Source organism: Pomacea canaliculata, linkage group LG3 (assembly GCF_003073045.1).
Source record: "Pomacea canaliculata isolate SZHN2017 linkage group LG3, ASM307304v1, whole genome shotgun sequence".
NCBI lineage: Eukaryota > Metazoa > Mollusca > Gastropoda > Architaenioglossa > Ampullariidae > Pomacea > Pomacea canaliculata.
The window spans coordinates 41,378,642-41,397,642 of record NC_037592.1 but is presented as its reverse complement, the minus strand read 5'-3'; the positions used below and the strand labels follow the sequence as shown (position 1 = coordinate 41,397,642).

The 19,001-nt window shown below is 44.6% G+C and overlaps 1 long non-coding RNA gene across 2 annotated transcripts; it reads left to right on the top strand.

The window, feature by feature from the left end:
- The first annotated feature begins 1,757 nt into the window (after positions 1 to 1,757).
- Positions 1,758 to 18,237, top strand: LOC112559108. Of its 2 annotated transcripts, XR_003098281.1 has the most exons (4): positions 1,758 to 1,886; positions 2,250 to 2,321; positions 6,374 to 6,543; positions 17,237 to 18,237. It is a non-coding gene; the product is annotated as an uncharacterized LOC112559108 (long non-coding RNA). The 2 variants fall into 2 exon arrangements; XR_003098280.1 differs by lacking the exon at positions 1,758 to 1,886 and having other exon boundaries at positions 2,027 to 2,321.
- Positions 18,238 to 19,001: the final 764 nt, after the last annotated feature.

The window sequence follows — 19,001 nt, the reverse complement described above, 5'->3', positions numbered from 1 at the left end:
ATGAGTCTGTTTTTACCCCTGTGTGAGATTATCTCCCCGAGCTAACAATGCAATAACACTACTTCACGAGTTATCTCCCCAGACCTTAACACGGATTGACTCTCGTTTGCTATGATTGCCTGCTCCTTGCAGGCAAAGTGAACTGATCAAGAAAGCAGCAGGCAGCTGATAAGCATCCTCTATTTTGGTCTCTCCAGTTCATGGCAGTACGTCTCCAGACTTGCTCTCAACCTTGTCTTCATTGGCGATAACAGTTTAAAGGTTTACTAGAGTGCTATTTCATAAACAGGTAAACACCAGTCCAAGTACTATTTCCTGGGTGGAAACCACCTCTTCCCGTGATCAGACACGTGAATGAACGGAGGATTGAAGGAAGGATGGAAAGATTTCACTCCCTTGATAAATTGACAAATATATTTCATTAATTATTTTAAAAATTACAATTTAGACCGATAAAACTGTGAAAAGGTGAGGTTTGGATTGCTATTAGCGTGGACCACAGCGCCCTCTAATGACATGTACCCCATTAACACTGGTCTGGCTAACGGGTTGTGTCAAGACCACGACAATGAGCGAGAGTGTGTTCTGCATGTCCGGACGTAAGACGTTCACCACCCGAAGCAGATGAATGGGTTGTGTCAGGAGGATGACATGGGGACAAAAGCTTTGCCACGAGCCGAGATACCAGCGCTGACATCTAGCGGCCGTTACCCTCCGGCTCCAGAGTTATGGCGCATGATTGTTTAAAAACAATTTTAGAAGTAAATTTTCTATTTTAGATAATTCTTATTTATATATATATATGTTCAGATAACCCGTAGCTCAGGGCAGGAGGACTGAGTGAAGCAAACTTCGATCTCCGCAGCACGTCAGGAACTGTTGATATTTTCATCTACTTTCATCTTATCTTAGGTCAGGGCATCAAAGCATACTTTCATCCTGATTGCAAATAAACATTCAGTTGTGTTCACTGACCTGTGAGACGACTTGTGTTCAATATGACAGTTAAACATATATCATGGCGCTGCAGTGCTTCATGACTAGTGCTCACTGATGCAGCAAACAACTCGTGTTTAGTGTCCCTGGCGGAAATGTCAGCGATGCTCTTGGACCGGGTCAAGAGGGCATTCACACTTACAGTAAGTACACACGAAGAGGCAACGGAAATAACACTTGATCTATCAAGTAGCCATGTTTTTCAGCAGCCGTGAGTGAGCTGAGGGGACTTAATCGTGTGTAAACAACATTTTATCCATCGGCGTCTGCATGACCTCCGTGAAATCATTTCTTGCGGCTGACAGCGGGTGGACCCCCTTCCAGCAGAGAAAAAGTAGCCCCTAGCTTTTCTATCGTGAATCGTTTTCTAAAATGAGGATGGTGGATGCGAACTGTAGACAGTGTAGACGGCAGTGAGGAGTCTGTGAAAGTCATACCTGTGTAGATGAAAGTAAGGTAGGCGAGGGCTGGATTCCTACCCACGACGCCATGGCTGAAGTAATACACTCATTAAACGCTCCAAGTCAGAGTAAGCGAGCAAAGTGAATGAGGTCTTAATTAAAAGATCGGTGATCTAGCTTCTGCTTCATTATTTTCCCAAACCTTTAGATGATGCAGCGCACTTTATCTCCATCCGCATGCGGCACGAGAATAGGAAACGGCAGAGAAAGACGTCACTTCCTGTTTGCCTTTTGCAAGATGAGCATCGAGTTCAGAGTCCTGCGCAGTATTTCGTGTGTGTGCGCTCTACCATTAGTATATTTACTTCGTATTCTTATATATATATACTCACACTCATCTACACGTGTGTAATGTGTGAAGTAAAATTTTAGCACAAGTAGCCCAGAGACAAAAAGACATAAAACAGAGAACAAGGATATAGATACCCGGTAAGCACACACTAAACTAATTCAAATGACAACATTTACATGCTAAATGGATAATTACATGATATTCTCTAACTAATTACCAACGTATAAAGCCTGAGAGACAAAGGTAGACATTGTATGACGAAGCAAGAGGAGAGAACTGCGAGCTCAGGACAGTGACCCTCCCACCACCGGTTACTTGCCCTTTGTTGTTGTTTGATGTTGCCCCTACAGGCCACTTGGCACTGTCAGGGTGATGAGGACGTGGGAAACATGGCTAAAAAAATATGAACGGGGTAAGGAGAGGATATGGGAGGTAGTGGCAGGGTCAAAGGTCGGTTGGGGCGTTGGTATTAATTACTGAGTTGGTACCGTTCTCTGCAGATGGCGTTCCTCGTCTGCTCTACAATCCTGGAGGCCGGCCAGGCTCTCAGTGGTGACCTCTGCTGTTGTCAGGTTCAAGTTGTTGTGTTGTTGATGTCAGACAGACTTGCATTTAGTTGTTAGTTTGTGTTATTATCTTGTCTATATTGTTTATAGAGTGATTGCATGGACTGAGCTTATGTTTACCCTACCTTAGTGGGAAGTTTCTAGTTAAAATAAGACATTATTATTAGTATTATGGTTTTTTTTAAATTTATGTTAAATGCCTCATACCTTTAAACTTTAGTTTTGTGTTTGATTTTATTCATAGTCAGGTATTAATATGTTGACAGTTTAGACTTTATTTCTGCTTTCTGCTTAAAAATTTGTGTCTCTGCAGGTGTTAAATAACAAAAACGACAATTATACATTTGTCTGAAGTAAATGTTTAGTTCTTTTAAGAGAATGCAGTAGAGGAAAAACACGATATCTTTCTTTTACTATTTTGCTCGTGAAAATATGTTAGAAGGCAGGCACGCACACGCACACACAAACACAAACATGCTCACACATGGTCACACACACACACAAGCACACAGTCACACACGCTTACACACAGACAAAACACACACACACACACATACACACAAACACACAAGCACACACACACACATTTCTGGCACGTGGAAAGAATTTCATGAAGACGTTTCCATGGGTGACAAAAACTGACTCACCTCCATCTGAACTCACGACGCAGGCTCCAGCCTGTCATTGCAGACAGAAGAAGGAATAGAGAATTTCGTGTTTCTTTGATCTCGCTACCTGCAATTTTTGCCTGCTTGGAAAACTTTTCAGCTTGTTTATGAAAACACCTGGAAGACAGCGGGCAGAGCTGGTGTTACATTCGACTCTGAAATGGCAACAGCAAGTTTCCTTTTTAGCAATTTACATTTTAACTCACTTTTTTTCTGTCCGCTCTTCCGGTTAGAAGACTAGCTTTTCCAAATGTTTTGATCCCCCCATCTCGTTTTGTTTGTTTGTTTTGCGTCTGTCAGCGTTTTGCGTACAGCCGTTTCTAAGCTCGTTGACTTGCTCACAGACACAGATCATCCTTTGAGCCCATAACATTAAAAAATAGTTTTTCTTAACAAGAGATTTGAATAAACGGAGAAAGGAATAAAAAGTAGTAGGAAAAAAAGGAAGATAAGTCATCAGCATCATCCTCATCACCAGCATCATCATCATCAGCAGCAGTCCCTTCACATAACCGGCGAGTGACGATGTGGGTGGCTCGGTGGCGCAGTGGTTAGCACCTGTCAGCACTACAGGGAGGGTTGCCTCCCCTGTGCTCACTCTCGTCTCGTAGAATTACCTTTGACAGCTCTCGTGATGTGAGATGTGGCGATACCATTTCTTGAATCTTCTCCTTGCAGAGACAATTATTTGCCTGATTCTCGCATTCTCTTTCGCACCTCTTCACGGGCAGTCTGTTCTTTGTAGGAATGAAAAGATCCTCCTCCGCTCCACGACTTTACCTTCCTTCGCCAGTCTTTTATTCTTTTTCTCGTCACTTGAAAGCTAATTAAATTTCAGCACTACTCATCCACCCGTTTACCTACCTGAGATAAAAGCCATAAACCTGAAGTCGGCACGTGGTGGCCTGCTGGCAGCAAACAATATATTTTCACTGTCCCTCCCTCGTTGTAAGCACCACACCCATTAGACAACCATCAACAACCTATAAAAACAAGAAACCCAAGCTCTCTGGCAACTCATTTTTTAATAGGCAAAATCGTTTGTACACAAACCAGACAACGCAAATGGTCTATAAAAGTGACATTTTCTTTTGTCTGTCGTTCGTTCTGAAGAAAAATATATCGCCATTTCCAAGGACGGCCTTTGTCTGAGTACAGGTCGACTGGTGCACAACCGGCTGTGGGAGGGGTTAAAGGTCGTCTTTTTCTTTCTGAGTAGTAGATTGCCTGAACAATATAATAACTTTAAACACTTTTTACCTGTTTCACCTGTAATATTTCAACGGAAACTCTCTCTCCCTCTGCGTGTGTGATTAGACTGCTGTTTGATGTATGAGTGGTCTGTCCTTACTGCATATAAGAGAATATCATTTTCGATCTGAAAAAAATGTCATTGTTGTTGTCACCGTATGCCGCAAGATGTAGATGTAGATATAACATCTTAAATATCATCCAAATATTAAGAGATAACGGTCGAGCTAATTCACAGACCACGTCAGGTTGGTTTCCGGGCGCTCGGTGGTGTAGTGATTACAATACTGGATTGTCACTGCTGCAGACAGAGGTTCTGGGTTCAGATCTCGCCTCGGGACACTCTGTATGTGACACCTGTTCGCAGAGCTGGCCGTCGGGTTTTTTTTGGGTACTCCGGCTTCCTCTGCCATCTCTCACTCATCACAGTGTGAAAATACCTGGAGGTGGAAGCAGTCCCATCCGGCCAGCCAGTCGGCTTAAGTGCTCAGCATCCCAGAGGAAGTTCACACAGATGTTTCCACTCTCTACTTGTTAGTTCACGATCACGTGCTGTCTGTTAGTTCACAGGCTCGTGTGGAAATGTTATTCTCACCCCATCAGCAGGAGGTAATTTTAGTCTCGCCATCACCATCAAGAGACATCAACATGGCAGTTGTCATCTTCACTGTCTATAGCGTTATAAATAGCAAAAAAACATTTATTAATTTTTTCAGGAAATTGTCGCTCTGTCGACAGTCAGTAGTATTAGAACATCAACACAAAACATGAAATGTCTACATCCAATTCTAAATTCTCCGTTTCTAATCATCTCTGTTGACACTTGCAGTCTCTCTCTCATTCATATTGCCGCTTATACAAATACAAACAAACCGACACGTGTGACTTCAATTAACAGACTTACATATAAACGGATGCCCCGTGAGAACAAGCAGTCTGCCCATCTTCCTCCACATATTTGTCCCATCCATCAGTTGTCTGGCTGGATGGCAGTCGGGATAGATGAGGGCAACAAGGTGTGGTTGTATGAACTCCACATCTACAACTGTGTGCACGTGTGGTGTCCAATTATGTTTACTGTATCATTGTAGCTTTGACCTCCGGCATATAGCCTCAGGTGTATGTGCCCTCCTTCTTCCATTTCTAAACTCAAGCATATTATCTCATATCTGTACCCACGTGGGTTCCAGTTCTAAACTCTGGCATCAGCTCTGTATTTACCTGTTGGAGTTCCCAGGTAGGCTGCACTGCTACTGCGATGACGAGTGTGTCGTCTGCACATTGTTTTGAAGAAGATATTTTTATATGGCAGAAGTAAAATAAAAAAAGAGGAATTTTAAGAGACAGAATGAGCTCGGAGTCATGATTTAGGCCGGAAGTCGTCTGCGTCTGGGTGCGCGACGCTGGAGTTACCCGCCCGCCGTCTTCCTGTTGCTAAGGCGACCTTTGACTTGACTCTCGCTGTATGCAGACGATCCGCCGTCAGACGCACACGTGTACACACACTTCTCTCGCAGAAAGAGCAACCTTTGTGCACTCAGTCGTCCTCAAGAGAGAAAATGTTAATCAAGTGCAGGGCGCACAGACAGCATTCACACTGAGCCTCCATCGAGCGATAGATTGGCGGGGGAGAGGCAAGGACCTTCTAGACATTAAAAAAGTAATAGCAGCGAGGAAGGAAGGAAACACAAATAGAAAGAATATAAGAAAACTTATTGGAATGAATAAGTGATACTTGTGAAGACAAAAAGGTAAAAATATAGAACACGCTCAGTCAGTTGTGACCCTCGTTAAGAAAGGTGACAGCCTGAGTGAATAGCTGTAGAATGACAATCACTAATAATAAGAAGATTGTCAATAAAGATGGATGTCTGTGGCAAAAATCGTTAACATTTCCTGGCGAAGGGTATTTACAGGGAGAAGCAAAACGAAAATGACTATAGTATACACAAGCAAGAAGAGAACAGAAGCATCCAGAGAAGGCGTGAGTGGATTTCTAAGTCTGTGGACAAAAAAGAAGGGAGCGCAATAAAGTGAATGAGGAAATAAATAGGCTTTTCACAAAGAAAAGGGAAGGTAAGACAAGAAAAACAATCATATATCTTAATACAAAAGTAGAAATGTGGTTTTTCCGTGCAGGGATCACCGGAATGAAGTAGACCATGTGGTGACGCGGTCCCCTAGTGACGTCAGCACCTAACTGTCAACTGTAGACTGCGCACCTGGCGGAGGCCTACGTGACATCACGGGGGAGTAACCTTTCCCTCCCACCGCGCGCTGCACTCATCTGCCGTCAATGTGGGTCACAGGTCAGCGAGCTGATTGTCTGTACGTGTGATTCTGCATGTTGCACCGGACCCTGCTCCCTCCCCTGTCCCCTCCCTGCTCTACCTGCACAGTGACTGGGGGGAGTAACTGTCACTTCCACTGCTGACACCAGGTGTGACATGACGTGTCTCCGCAGTTCCGCCTACAAATCACACAGAAGTTCGTTGTTTTACTCCTACTTCTCTTACACAAACACGTGTGCGCGTGCATGTAGAGACATAAAGATCATCACTTGACGAGTTTAGTTTGAACATTCTGTATTTATGCCTCTCTCTTCTTTCTTTTCTCTCTCTCTCTCTTCGTTTTATTTCTGCTTTCTTTTTCCTCTCTTTTTCCTTTTCCTATCTCTGTCTCTCTTTCCTCTATCATGACCCCTCTCTTTATACTCCCTCTTCTTTCTCCTCTCTTTCCTCTTCTCTCTCTCCGCTCTTACCTCCTTTATTTTTCTGTCTTGCCCCCCTCCTTCTCCTCTCTTTTTCTTGTTGTTTCCTCTTTCTCACTCTATTTTTCTTCTCTCTTCTGTTTCTTATATTTCCTCTCTATCTCCACACACTTCCTCTCTCACTCCTTTCTGCTCTCTCAAAATATTTTGCTTTTCTTCTGGAATTGTTCGTGTGTTGAGAGCGGGGGGGGGGGAGAACTCACTTGAAAGAATGTTTTGCTGCGAGTGAGTTACTCAAATGGAGCATCTCAGTACATGAAAAAAGAAAACTAAACTAAAACTAAACATGTCAAACCCTACAGAAAATGTCGGAGCTACACTCTGACCTCGGTGTCTGGCGCCATACCGTGTACGTCACGCGCTGGCGTCACAAGACTGCCCCCTACCCAAACACTACCTCCTCCCTCCCCATGGCAGATGTAAATCTCCCAGTGCACTGAGGGGGAGTTCTGACAGAAATGATGCTGCAGGCAAAGAAAGTTGGAATCGCGCCCCACGTCCGGTACACCGACACATCCTTGCAATCGCGATCTGCAACTTGAAGACAAAGCTCTCTTTGTGGAGACACTGTCAGTGCTCCAGAAAAAAAACAAAACACAAACACAAACAAAAACAAAAGAACTATTACGTCAGTGTACTGTGCAAGGTCGAGTTCAAGATTTCTCTTACTGACGCTGCACACGCACACCAACAGAAACACCAACCGGAAGTGACGAGAGCTCAGTTTAACCAATAGAAACGCAGCGCCGATAGGTCGGGAAAATCCCGAGGCTATCGTTTGTGACGTCATATCTGTCAGTCTTTTATTCCTCGTCTATGTCTCGGTTCCAACGACCTTTAGTGTTTGGCGAGATAATAGTAATGCTTTATGGTCTCTCTGTGTGTGTTTGTGTTTGTGTGTGCGTGTTTTTTTATGTGTGCGTGGTTTTTTTTGTGTGTGTTTGTGTGTCTGTGTATCTGTGTGTGGTATTTTTTTTATATCAGCAGTAATGCAAAAAAAGCAAACTTGATCATAGCGAGTGAAACTGAGATCATCAGGTTGGATTCCCGTTCAAAATACTTGGATTTTTGAATGAGGATTAGCTCCCCTTCTCTCCCACACAAGACGTTACAGGTAAAAGACACGTGACCTGACCACTTCGCAGCAGCAGAGAGAATACTGCTTACCTCCCCATCTGTCAACATTGTCAGCCACTATTACTTCCCCCTTCAGCCTGTGATCACTGCTCATTCATTTCACCCCGGGTACATGACATGCCTATCAGGAATGTGCCAGACGTCTCGTCGTCATACCCATGCTCCTTCAACGGGTGGATCGTTCCACACCAGCGCCCACCCCAGTCACTGGCTACAAGTTTCTGAGATCATGTCCTTCTAACATTTCTCAATGCTTGTAAAGGTCACTGAACTTTCATCTTTCATCTCGTTTTACCGCCTCCTGCTCTGGCGAGAGACAGAGACGAGAGAGAGAGAGAAACGAATGGAGACAATACAGAGGGCGAGAAAAATAAATCGGAGAAACAGTTTCTGTAAAATTCATCACCACTGCACCTGGGGACACTGTGTTTAAGAAACTCTAGACAGCAACGAATTTTCCGCATCACCGCCAGTCGCTGAGTTTGTGCTCTCGACATTTATTTGACGGCTCGGGTCTACATCATTGCTGCTCTGTCTTCGCCTGAAATTTCACTATTGCGACTCCCCGGCAACACTGGATCCAAACTCTGCCCTTCGACTTCCAACAAACAGCATTAATAAATACGACATAACAAATGCTTGTCCGTTTCTCAGATAAAAAATATATAAATTACACTGCGTGATGAGAAATACAGAGCAAGGTATAATGTGAAATATTGTTTACGGTAGAGACTGTTCTGGAAGATCATGCTTGCAGTTGACAGAGAGCGGGAAGAAAAGAGGATTCGGAGGCACAGAGGTCAGCGAGAAAAGTGTGAGTTTTACAAGTTCACATCCATCACTCAGTCCTGCTGCTGCAAGATGAAGTGTTGTACAATGGGCCGGTGTGGTGCTGGCCGGCCGTGACGTCACCCCGGTTGCTGAGTTGGTGGTAACGTTCGTGGTAACGCACCCTGTCAGGTGGGGGGACGTCCTGGAAAGACCTCGTGGCCGCCCTTCCCACTGGAGGCTCGCCCTCCGTGTGACGCCTTCATTGCTCATGTAAGTCAACAGATCAGCAGGCTACGTGACTCCAGACACAGTCACCGCCGTCATCAGCTCCCCTCGTCTGCTCCCCCTGCTCCTCCTGCCTCCTTCACTAACCGCCTCTTCCTCTTCCTCCTTCCATCCCTGTCTGCCTCCCAAACTTATCAAAGTAGAACGAGCGAGATGGGAGGCTTATCTCCCTTCCTCGTGGAGCGGTCCGCTGGTACATCGCCAGTCCCACAGCTACGTCACCAGGGTGTTCAGTGCTCACTTGCCAAGACATGTCAGTGCAGTATGACAGCGACCGGTCAGCTGGGGCAACAGCTGTCACTCTGTGACAACACCACTGGCTTACATTGTGACATCATGGTAGAGGTCGGTGTGACAAGAAGTCCATTGGTTGTAGTTGGTTGTAACGGAAGTCAGTATATTCTGCATAGAAAAAAAAAGAAGAAAGGCTGTAAGTGTATTGTGACAGCACAGGGTGAGCATCACATGACAGACATCACATGACAGGTCATCGACGGTACACTGAGCAATAAAATGGCAGTGCGCTGGAAAAGGACAATGTCAATAGAATGTGACACCATGATGTTGATGAACTGTGATTGGACAGCACATACACGTGTGATGAGACGATGTTTAGTGCAACGACACGATGAGCCCCGGCATGCGACATGATGATGTTGATGATGACGACGACGATGAGGATGATGCCAGCACTGTCTCGGAACATATCAACGCCATTAAATCCACGTCACGCTTGTTACAAGTTCACGTGACGTCCCTACACGTCCACACGATCTGTCGAGGGGTGGATTGAGGTTTTGGTGCAACACTTCTAAACAGTATCGTTGAAGTTGTTATCAGCAGGATCGTTTAATCGTCAGGAATCAAGGGCGACTGTTTCTCCTAAATTACTTCTTCCCTCTTATCCTCCAACGGTGTAGTCAAAAGGATGTGTGCCTCTAGGGATGGGTGGCCCTCAACTGGCGCCACACTGGAGGGACACTTCAACACGCTTTTGCCTTTTCCTTATTTTCTTTTTTAATGTAAATTAAACTCATTTCGGAATTTAACATTTCTATGTATAAAAGTTTTTACATTCACAGCAATTATTCGCTTAGTCATTAAACCCTCCCCCACCCTTGATTTATTTTCTGTTACAAAATGAGTAAATAGTTTCCTGTCTCTTCCATTTCATTTACTTCCTCTTCTATGTCTCTTTTTTCCTCTCCTCCTCCTTCAAGACAGCATAAAAAAGTTTCAGCGTTAGTCAGCCTTGACCTCAGATACCCTCTGACCGCTTGTACACCCGTCACGCTGTTGAGGATGTGGGTCACATCGCTCCCAGACCACGAGGGTGCGTGCTGCTGGCGATGACCTCCTTTCGGGGAGGGTGGGGATAGTTGTGGCCTTGAGGAGGAGGATGGAGCAGGTGGGAAGGAGTCTGCAGGGGGCGCTGCTCGGCATCAGGCTGACGTCCGCGCGCGGCAACTTGATGTCCTTACTGACCCCACCGTCTAAACTGCTGATTGCACGGATTACACCTGTCGAGATAATGTATCGACAATCAATGAAGAATGTTTGGACTCCGTAGGTCACAGGTTATAACCTCAACATTCCCTAGCATCATAGTATAATAACTTTTATTAAAGCGGGGATCGGTAGCGAAGTGTCATATGTCAGCTGGTTGGGCCACGTGACTATCCAAGACTGTCCTCCAAGATGTCGTAGGAAAGCTCTGAGGAACAACTAGGTAATGAAGGTGAAGGAATGGATGGTCAACCCATGCAGGACCTGCTTACCCTCGCTCAATGTGAGTGACGGCCTTGTCACGTGTGCTGCCCCTCCCTACCCAACCACCTGTCGACTATGGCTGCTACATACCCTGGGTGAGTGTAGTAAAGTCTACAGTGTAGACTCTACACCGTTGATAACACATTGTCATGTTCCTCAGCAAGCTATGTGGACAGTTTGAAAGGATCGCAATCAGGCAGAGAGGATGGGGATGAAGACTGGAAGCTGAGAAGAAACCTTTGAGAGACCACAGGCTCTGTTCATTAGAGAAGAAAGTAAAAATTGAGCAGACTGCGACAAATTAGCTTCGCTTGAATAAACAAGCTTTGCCGCATTTCTCTCCCTCCCTCCTCCCCATCTCCTGGTGTTTTTACACATACACACAAAGAACGAAAGCCTCAGAAAGACTAGCTCATCAGACCTCTGCCTCTCAGGATTGTGGGATGTCCGCGAGAAATTCGGGTTTTTCCCTGACAAGTGGGGCGACCGTTCGGAAACCCCTTATCCGTATGAGGCAAGAGTAGTGCTTGTGTACCGGAGTCAGGCTTCAGTCTGTGTCGTGTTGGCCGTCCGTTGTACCCTCGGAGGTCCTAACTCCTAACACTTGGGGCCGTTTTTGGGTAGACAGTGGCGCACTCAATAAGTGGCTCATCGAGTCTAGGTCACGCAGGATGAAAGGCATATAACTCTCACTGACGGGTGGGTGGAAAGTGTTATCCAGATCCGAGTGAAAACTTATTCGTGTGCCTGCGCATCGAATACAAGATACCTCTCTCATAATCCTGAACACACTTCGAAACAAAGAATACTTCTCATAACCTCAACACATATCAGGACACAAAATACCTCACATCACTCCCAACACACCGCGTAACACAAAATACCCGTGTGTGTCTGAACATACCCCGGAAAGGCCGCTCTTACATAACTGCTATGTGGGAACTCTAGGTGGGGGTAGAACTTGCTCACAATTAGTCTGAACTTGTCGACGCGTTTACAGCCACAGACACCTTCGGTAATCAAAATGCCTGGTGAACAGGTTTTTAGAGGGACTGATGCAGGGTGGAACACCTCAGTGGCTAGAGCCAGCCAAGCGTGAACAGCGGCGCCAGGGGTGGCAGCTACCACAAGCGAGGTGCGAACGACGGCAGACAGGACGAGACAGACCGAAACACCTGAGCTTATGTCACACCTGATCAGACGATGAGAGACGGTCTCCTCCATCCCCGGCCCACCACCTTCCTTCACCTGAAACGCGGGTGGGGTGAGTCACTGCTCAGTGGGGTGTGGCCATCCTCTCTGTTTGTCTTTGCCTTGGGTAGTTTCGACTCGATCTGAGATCAGTTCGTCGGTTGTATCCTGTGAGTGTATGGAGACTAATGGAATAAGAGTTTTGCAAACACTTCTCCGCACATCCTTTCAATGCCAAGAGACTTGAGCTAAGAGAGCAAGGACTCGGGTAAAAGTGGAAACGTTTTGGGTTGCAACACCTTGACACAAGGGACCAGTCAGCGACATTAACCGGGTAGTCGGGTGAAGAAGCAGTCGTCCAGCAATGTTGCTGGACTGCTACAGCGCTCGGTATCCGTGTCGCCGGGGCAGAGTCGCTCTGTTGGTGGAATGGGGAGGTAACCACGGACAGTCGCATGGGCATCTCGAGAATAGTCGTCGGCATGCGGCCACTGTCCACTTCTGAATACTCATACTCATTACATGAGCGGCTGTAACAGCGGCCAGAGATCAGTAGATGTGAAAGAAAGAGAGATGTGTGTGTGTGAGATGTGTGTGTGAGATGTGTGTGTGTAGGACAGGCGCGAGGCTGTGTTGAGTCCTCAGTGAATGACAAATACTGCGCCCCCTCCCTCTTACAGTGAACCATTCATCAACAAAAATATTGCAATAATTATACGTTTAGGTTTAACTCTAAATCGTGTTGATAAAATATATACAGCTCCATGACAGTCTACAAATCATTCAAACATCTTTACAAACTCTCCTGATGTCGTGGTTGTAGGACCATGGACGTGTGTCCACTGTTGAATCTTGATTTGTTCACATGTTCCTCCCTCGGACACTAGTCTAGTCAAGTAATATATTTCCCTACAGATAGTCTGTCAATAGCGCTTAACAACAAGCTGTCCGTTCAAATAATACAAACAGATGCACTCTTAGATAATAAAAAAATCCAAAATAAATAATTACCAGTCCACAACTAAATTAAGCATAATACACCCATTGAACCGAGAATAATAATAACTTTAATAATTAAATAAGAAATTTAAATATCACTGAGTCACAACAGTAAGTACAAAACTACAGGTCGTCGTCTCCATCCCCAGTAGTGTCATCGCTGTACACAGACCTAACGACAGAAAAGGTTCATGATAGTGAATTAAATAAACTAGTCGGACATTTGACAAGAAAATAGATGATATATTATTTAATTTCAACTGACTCTATCTTGATATTTTTGGTTACAGGCTTTAATATATTATTAGGTGGATCAGTCAGCCTTTGGTTGCACACAAGAAAAATTCCAAAAATAAACAGATGTTCTTCTGAAACATTTGGATGGAGCAGTTCACAAAGCTACAAAAGTATTTCGTCCTGTCTGCTCCCCGGTGGGTAAACGAAAAAACATTCGGCAGTAAAAAAAAAATGTGTTAATTATCTCTGCATCCATACACCGGCGTCAGTGATGAAAAGGAAGAAATATGAGTTTTCTTCTGGTAGCATCTCCTTCATGTTAGGATGTCCTGACTGCCATTGACAGGCTGATCTGCTTGGTCATGTCAGGGTGACCTCACCTACATGACAATCTGTCAACACCACTGTCTGAAGTGTGTCAGAAGATTTCCTCCCAATGATGTTGGAGTCCAGCTTCCTGTTGTGCCATCCTGTGGGGAATTCTTTGATGGAATGCCGGAAAGGAAAAGTACTGCCTGTCCTACGTAAACCTCTTTATCTCCACTTCTCCAACACACCCCAACCCCGCCAACACCTCCGCCACCCCTCCCACACATCCCCCACCCGTCCTACTCATGCCGATGTCGGGTAGTAACCCTTTCCTAGCCACCTCCACCCCTACCCGCCCAGACCAGAAATGCTGACGCGAAAAACTGACGACAAGTGTAAGATATGTAAGTTTGAAGTCAGAATGAAAAATACATCAACAGTGCTTATTTCAGCCGAAAGAGCGAGCGGGCGGACGGACGGGTGGGTCGGGGTGGGAATAAAGGGTTGGGAGACGGCGTGCACGTGCACGCAGCTGCTTTGAGTGTTTTTCAAACTTTGGAAGTTGGGTCTTGATGCCACAGGTTGAGCACACCCGGTAATACTCAGGATAAAAAAATATAATAAGCTACTTTGTGCTGTATAGTCATAATAATAATAATATAGTCATCATCATCATCATCATCATCACTGAAGGTCTTGTAAGTCTGTATTTGTAACTTCCGTGTCACTTCCTTTATTGCAGCATTGGGTGGCTGTCACTAGAGGTTGGTCAAAGGCTGTGGCTGGGGAGCTGGAGTCAGGCTGAGCCAGCAATATCTACATCTATCTAGCAATATCTTCATCTATCTAGCAATATCTACATTTATGTATGAGGGAAAGTAGATGGCGCTGTACACAGGTGCCACGTGCACAGAAAGAACATGTCTAGAAGGACGCTGGGTGCTCACTCCTCTAGTGACAAGTGTTCAGCAGTCCCTCCACCTCCACATCCCTACTACAGACCATCATGAGGTTGAAGAAAGGACAAAAGGATTTTGCAATGGAAAAATGTAGCCTTGACTCTCTCTCTCTCAAACATCACACGTAAGCCTGACATTTGTCTACGAATACTGTTTGCCCCATATGATGCCTCCAAATAAACAAGTTCATCCAAGCTGCGAGCAAGCCGTATCTCTCTCAAAAGTCTTCCACCTCAGGTTGTCATTAATATGCTTTCTGTCCAAGAGGAGACAAGTGTTGTATTCATAGCGAAAGTGGCGACCACATCAGTAGGATGTCCGCCAAGCTGCACACAGCTGTTCCTCGCCTCATCAGTGTCGGCATTACCCATGATGCACGTGGGACGTGACCCAAAGGTCAAGGAGGTAGGCTGATGGCAGGGAGGTGGGTCTTGCGTGTTCTGAGACTTGCTGAAGTCACACGGAAAAATGACAGCGAAGCACTCTAGTCCGTGAAGGGAAAAGCAAGTGAAAAATTCATGTATCCGCAATGAGGCTGGGAAAGACGTGAATGTCAAGGTCGCATTACACCAGGATGCACAGCACCCGCAGCATCCTCGCCACAGTTACAGGGTTTGACTGTGACTGCCACCATTACAGGCTTACATTTTTCTGCAACTGTCCATTGAAATCGAGACTTTGGTTCCGGTCGGGACTCGCTGATGTTTGGGTCCTTGTCTCAGCCTCGGACTGACGCTACACCAACACAGTGAGGGTCGGTGGTCCTGGGTTCACTTCTCGTCTCGGGCACGCTGTTCTTTCTCTGCATGTGGCATCTGTTTACAGGGCTGGCTGTGTTGTCGTCATATAGTCGGTCCCCCACACAGTAACAGGTCTCCTTATGAAGCTTACAAAAGTACAATAGTTCCTCTTTTGATCCGGTGCAGCTCTTCAGTAGTTCGTTTACATTAACCTGCTTGCTTCTCTGTCAGTCTTGGGTGACACACGTGTGTGTGTGTTCTCATATGTTCTCATGTTCTCCATTTATTATCATAAAAAGTTTAAGGATTTTAAATAGTTTGTCAAATGTAGCGAGTGTCCGTGAAACACATTAAATGGTGTAGAAAACTATTCGGATTTAAAAGTGAGGCTGAACTGTTAAACTCAAGAAAAGGAAACCAGTTTCAAATTAATTTCTCGGGGCGTACAGAGGCTGCCACGCGCTCGCATTCCTCCGCGAGATGTACACGAGGACGATGTCAAGGCCACCTGAGGTGATTTATGAATTGTTATCAAGGGTTTATCATCCGTTAACAGACCTAAATTATTCGTTAACATTCGTGAACCGTGAGTTAGCACATGTTTACAATTCGTGAGGACGAATTTAATGGTTACAAGTTATCATTCTTTAAAATTCCGAAATAAAGTATGGTGTGTGGGAAGAGTTTCCTCTAAAGTTGGAAGTGTGGAAAAAGAAGCAAATGAGTTAAAGTAAAGTTGAATTCAGATGAAACCTTTCCCTAGCCAGCTTATTCCATCCGACCACACGCCTTCTCTTTGCGAAAGCATTCCAGGGAAACAGGCCCGTCACTTAATTAAGCACCACTTACTTTCAGACCAGATGGGAAAATAGAAACTTCATCTCACAGCATGAGAAAGTTTTGCTACATGTTTGTTGTTGCTTTTGGCTTTTAAACCCAACAAACACCTGCCAGAAATGTCCGTCTGTATCGAGAAACCCAAGAGAGGAATTATTGGATTATTTTGAAGTGATGATGCCTGAAATGTTTGTATACGATTATTTAATGTTTGTAATAGAGACTGATTGTGTTTTCTCTAAACCGACAAATGTTTTACACCAGCCTCCGTATGGTGACCTTGTCTTATTTGGTTCCACTCATACTGGGGTCAAGGTTTTCCAGAGTTTATCACATATGACCTCGGAGGTGACAAAGGTTTGTCGCGCAGCTGCAGCGTCTGTTCTTCAAAGAGCGAGTGGCGAGGGTCTGGAGACATTCCGCCAGATGATGGCGGTGACTAATGAGGAGCACAGGTGTGAGCATGCTGGTGCTTGTTGTCACCTCAGGAATGTGCATTTTTGTCTGCTGACATCTGTGTTTAGCTGTGATGATGAGATAAGGCACAGTCTTACAGGCTGAGTGGTGGTGGTGGTGGTGGTGGTTAATAAGACCATGACTTTTATGGCGCATTTCCATATAAACGATAGAGCTTATAGCATAAACTATATTTTGTACACATACATGAACACAAAAAACACAGCATGCATTGCACGCCTGCTCTTTCTAATCCACACATACAGTTGTCGGTTTTGTGGTTCTAGTTTGAGTGACGTGTTGTAAGGACGTGATAGATGAAACTTTTCAACATTGAAAAACATCGCCCACACTCGGGTGTGGCATGTGTGTTGTAGTTATTACTAGCAAAGGTACCCGGCTCTATGAGCGGACTGTAACATCGTTATTTATAGTATGATGGATGATAACGAAGAGATGTCATGACATCATACACCATCCACTTCAAGGCCCCATAAATCACATTTTACTATTTTAATGGTATCTGCCATCTCTTGGACAGGTTATGACCTGAACTTCATGGCGTTGCAGGAGGAACCTGACCGTCACGTGCCACTTCCCCTGAGGTAGGCGCATCTTTGAAGTTGAGGGATTCATTTAGTGGCACATGTGTTTTCCCACAAGATGCAAGGAAATAAAAGTGCGGGACCGTTTTGGCTGAGAAACCCGAGTGACTTCTACATTGAATCCAAGGCGTCGTGAAGACGGAAAATACTGTGGGTGGTCTTTGGCCACAGTCCCATGATGCTCCATTCTGTGTGAGTGAGACAGAGAGAGCGAAAGAATGAGATAGAGACGTGAAACGTCATCCACTGAGAGGTATTCCTCGTTCACATAGACGATTAAGTTATGTGGTATGCTACGAAATTCGTGTTACTGTGGGATAATCCTTGAGTTATTCTCTTCATTTTTCGAAGACATCAATTTCTTGCACACTTAAAAATTGTATGGCTAATTAGGTAAATGTTTTAATAAATCAAAAACGTATCAAGTGCTCAACTCCAGCCCTCTTCCGTTCATAGCTCCTTCCCTACTCGTCTTCCTCTACTGATTCACGACACTCTTAGTTCTTGTTACATGATTCACCTTTGCTTTGTCTATATTTGTCTTTTATCATTCCGTTCCTTCATCTGTTGTCCGTCTCTTCCTTGTCTCAAGCGCTAAGACCACGCTCCTTACTTGCGTGAATATGTCTCTCCAAATCACAAGTTTAATTATTATTATTAAAACTTAATAACTTTAAATGTTTACATCGTGAGATAAAGCATAAAAATAATTTACATATTGAATGTTTGCATTTTAAATTGCTTGTTTATTTTAAGCTAGGGGTGGACTTTGTGCTGACCGTAGTTTAATTCCTCTCTAAAAATAAAGTCTGACATTGTGGTGACGTCAGTAATCTCCCTGTTGATACCACAGCTATCCTTGAGATGTGTGCGATAATTCTTCTATACATTAATTTTTTTCTATAAATCGAAGAATAGATTGCCTCTTGCACAAGGCTCTTCGGTTACACTCTAAGGGAGATTACTAGCAGCAGGCGTGATATGTGACTTTGACAAGATTATCTCTCTTTGTTTGTAAATGCCGGGAACTTACCAACACAATTTCTGCTTAGGAAAATATTTCAGAAGAAAAGAAATCAGAATTCTCCACCGTGTCCTATAGCTGTCATTCATGGCACTATGGAAACTATTCCTACATTTAAATACCTTGGCACCATCTTTGACACCAACACTCAGGCTGTTGGAAAAATAAGCTCAACAGCGCTTCTTCCTTCTCCGTATCCCAGAGATTTCTCCAGCTACTTTTTACATTTCATATAGTGTGCTTTCCTACTCATATGTCTGTTTCTAAAATGGTTTATTAGCAAAGAACAAGCAGCTTGAATCAAACACCTGCTAAAAAGTTACTGGGACAGCTCGATCAGTCCAGACTGTTTAACAGGCAGACACTTTTGAAAGTGAAGGTGTCTGCAAATCTGTGTGATGTCAGACATGTCTTGTGTAGTCTACCTTTCCGCAAGACCAACAGCAGGAGGGTGTCCTATGTTGTCTCAGCCATCCAATTTCTGAATGCTACTGTGTGCGAATTTATATGTAGATGATATATGTAAGCCTGAACCATGATTATGTGTCTGTTTGGTGGAATGGATATGTGTTGTGGTATTGTTTTGTTGTTGTGCTACCATATAAAGCTGAATCTAACTGCCCTCTGGGATAAATAGTCTTATCTCGTGATGGCAGAGACAGATTAGGAACCAATAA